The following is a 4,164-nucleotide window of genomic DNA, read 5'->3' on the forward strand; positions in this document are numbered from 1 at the left end:
AAGTATAGGAAGAATAAAATCAGATTTTAATTGAATTGCTGCGATGTACTAGTAAGGCTAGTTAAGCATATAATTAATTGTTGTAACTATGGCAACAGGATTCGCTGGAACTATTAGAGTGGCACCAGGGGTTCATGAGAGACTCTTAAGAAGACAAGTGGTGGAGACTGCAGAAAATAATTCATTCTCCTCCAGTAGCTCTCAAGAGGGCCTCCCACTATTTAGCAAACCCCAGATAAATCTATTTAATAACATTTTGTTAGATGCATGCAGCTTTTCATATCCCAAAGGTCCCCAAGGTTCTTCATAAGCCATGAAAACAAATACAGATTTGGAATAATGTATCGGGCCAGATTTTCCCAGTGCTTAAACAACTCCCTGGTGGTTTGTTCTGCACCTCTGGAAGCCCCATTACCTTGAGGATACACAGCAGCAGTAATTTGCTAAGTGGCATCCCCACAGGACTGGGGCCTGAAGCACCAACAGAGTGTAAACTCCAGTGGGGGCAGAGATAGTACTTTATTTATTTATACCCTACCAAAAACGCCTCGAGAAGGCTTGCAAATTATACAGGGTATACCAGGATAAAATAAAGACAGGAGGAAACCCAAAGCAGGGGCAAAAAATAGTAGGGAAGGAAAAATTAGGTGTTTGGGAATGCTGGCCCAAGAAGTGCACACAGCAGTCTTCAATCTCCTGGTCTGTGTGTGCTAAGTCACTTCAATCATGTCTGACTCTTAGAGACCCTGTGGACTCTGGCCCTGCAGCATGCTCTGTCCACGAGATCCTCCAGGCAAGAATACTGGAGTGGGTTGCCATGCCCTCCTCCAGGGGATCTTCCTGACCCAGGAACTGAACCCACATCTTTTATGTCTCCTGCATTGGCAGGCAGGTTCTTTACCACTAGTGCCACCTGGGAAGCACAAACTCCTGCAGAAGCTGGAAAAATTTCCATTGTTCCTCCTACTAACTGGAACAGAGGAAAACAGAATCCACTTCTGGAAATAGATGGTTGGTGCTAAGACCTCACAGGGCGCTTCCCCGGTGGCTCAGCAGGTAAAGAATCAGCCTGCAATGCAGGATACACAGGAGATGTGGGTTTGAACCCTGGGTCAGGAAGATCCCCTGGAGAAGGGCATGACAACCCACTCCAGTATTCTTGCCTGGAGAATCCAATGGACAGAGGAACCTGGTGGGCTACGGTCCATGGGATCACGAAGAGTCGGACATGACTGAAGTGATTCAGCATGCATACATGCAACACCTCACAGAAATCTTCTCTTTGCCCTTAAGAATCTACTCTTTGGTGTAAATACTCTCCAGCCCCTCTGCTGGAAGGAGGTAAAAGGGGGTCCCTGTAAAGGTGCACTTCCTCAGAGGAACCACTTTGGGCTATATTTGGGCGGATAACTATGGATTGTTCACCTAACCTCATTCCAGGCATCTACCCTTGTAGGGAAAAATACTCCAACTTTAAATGTTTTGTGGTATTCCAACTTGATCTACGGTTAAAATTTAACCTTTAGAGCAGAAGTAGCAATTGGTGGCCCATAAGGCAGGTGTAGCCCACAAACACATTTCATCCGGCTCAGTGGGGAGCTTCACTTTCAAGCCCAGATTTCCAGTTTCTCCTAAAAAGCTGAAAGACCTGTGATACTGGTCCACCATATGACTGCTGCTGAGCAGAGCAGAGACTGACCTCCTTGGACAGGATGACATTCCCCAGTGCCCACAAGTCCCCACCATGTGCAATGTCATACAACTTGTGGCATGAGCTGTTATAACAGCCTCTACCTCTTACATTACCTACCTAGGTTCTCTTGATGAAGATAAAAGAGGAGAGCGAAAAATCTGGCTTAAAACTCAACATTCAAAAAACTAAAATAAAGGCATCCAGTCCCATAACTTCATGACAAACTGACGGGGAAGCAAAGTGTTAGGTAGTTAGAATAGGAAAAAGGAGTCCAAAATGGCAGTGGCTAAAAGACAAAGAAAGGAAAAACTTGCGAAAATGGAACAAAAGAAAATCTGAGGACTGAAGTGAGAACCTCAGGTGAAACAAACAGCCCTCCTGGCTAGCCCAATTTACACAGGACAGGCTCAGGGGGAGGAGAAAAAACTTATAAAAAGAGGAGCCAAAATTGAGCTTTTGAGTTGGCCTGCCCTCATGTCTCAAGAATGTATTTTCCATTGCTTGCCAAATAAAACTGAGCTATAACTGAGCTGTAACACTGGTCTGCCATTTAAATTGAGCTGTAACTAAACTGTAACGCTGGTCTGCTGTTCAAATTTTTGCTGCGGCAAGACAAAACTGAGAAATTACACACTCCCCAACATATCTGGCACCGTGTCTCGGATTTAACCTGGCTGAAAAAACCTCAGCTTGGGCCCCTGCAAGATGAAGGCCAAGCACAGCAGAAGCCCAGCTTGGCAAAAGCTCATATAGTGGAAGCTGAACATGAAGAAAACCCAGTGCAGTGGAGGTGACAAGAAGCCCAGCGTGCTGGAAACCAGGACAGCAAAAACAAACTCGGCAGAAAGCTCATGCAGCTCAGTTTCAGATTCCAGAAGGCCTCCAGTTAAGGTAGGAGGTCCTCGCCCCTGTGGTTGGAAGGACATACAGCTAAAAAAATCTTAATTCCTTTACAATCTCTCATTTCTTGTTTCCTCGAACCCCCTGGGAATAGGTGAGCAGCAGTGGGTGCAACTGAGGGACTCTGGCAGGGGCTACTCCCCAGTGTATCCTGAAGGCTCTACTATCTTAGTAGCTGTCACCCAAGCAAGTGAGGATTCTTCTGTCCTTAATCTTCTTTGTGCAAAGGATCAGGCCAATGAAAACTGTGAGCACAGGTCAGGTATTTAGCAGATTTTCTGGCAGGTTATGAAGGGGATTCTTTGGCATATTTTTTTCCCACTGCCTTTTCCTCCCATCCTTCAGCTCCTCTCTCCATATATGCCACTGCTTACAAAGTATTGGGCAGGTCATTACGTTTCCATTTCTGAAAGTTGTATTTGAAATTGTTTACCTAAGATTGGGACTCAAACCCATGTGGCAGGGACTCTGCTATGCTAAGTCACTCAGTCATATCCTACTGGGACTTGAGCCCAGCCAAAATCCATGGTACCTAGTTTCAGGACCGAATGAAGCTCAGGTTCTTGATGTCTCATTGAAAAAATTCAGTGAGAGACACAGAAATAGGTAAGAGGTAGATTTGTTCAGATTCAGAGAGAAGCACAGTCCACAGAGTGTATGCCATCACAGAGGGTATGCGGTGGCCATGAAATGTGGTGTGGTTAGTTTTTGTGAGCTGGGTGATTTCATATGCTAATGAGTGGGAGGATCATTCCAACAGTTGGGAAACCACCCATTCCTTGGTCTTTCAGTAGTGCCTTGGAAATGTCAGGGAGCCTCTGGGTGTGCATTTAGCTTGCAGACTGAGGATCAAGGTTTAGTTGAGTTTGACTTGTCTGCCATCTTGGACCCATTTGATTTTAACTGGTTTATATTATGCCCTTCGGCTATGTCATTCTGTCAAAAGTCGTGCCCTGCCCCCTTCGCTCCTGTTTCATGCTCTTTTCCTGAGCCCCATCTGGGCCTACAATGTTGCCTCTACAATCTTCTGGGGGGAATCCAGAAAATAGATGGCCCTGGGGAGGGAAAGACTGTATAACATCCAATCCCTCTCGATATTCAGGCCTTCATCTTCCATGTTTCCTAGAACACATGCAACAACAGCATCTCTCAGTGAACGCACTAGGGTGGGTGATGGGCACACAATGCCTGCTAGAAGTCCATCTGTTGGTGGCATCTCTTCAAGGGCAATTGGGCTTCCAGGGATAATGTTTTCCACTTTGGGAGTTAGCCCTGGAGGCTGTTTGAGCCCAAACCCTTACTACCCTTCTCCTAAAGTTACAAACATAACCCCAGATCAAATCTCCACTCAACTTTTATGGAACATCTGGTCTGTTTTCTCTTATCAGTTTGTCCTTAAGCCACTTACTAACTCCTGCAACCAGGACCCTGCCCCCTTGTAGGCAATTTCTCTCCACCCCGCTTATTAAAATACTCTTAATGCCCCTAACAGGACCAGATAACCCACTCCTTTGTCATTACTTCTGTTATTACCTAGAGTGGGTCTATGGCAGTGAAATGTCTACTGTTAC

Source organism: Budorcas taxicolor, chromosome 21 (assembly GCF_023091745.1).
Source record: "Budorcas taxicolor isolate Tak-1 chromosome 21, Takin1.1, whole genome shotgun sequence".
Classification (NCBI taxonomy): Eukaryota; Metazoa; Chordata; class Mammalia; order Artiodactyla; family Bovidae; genus Budorcas; species Budorcas taxicolor.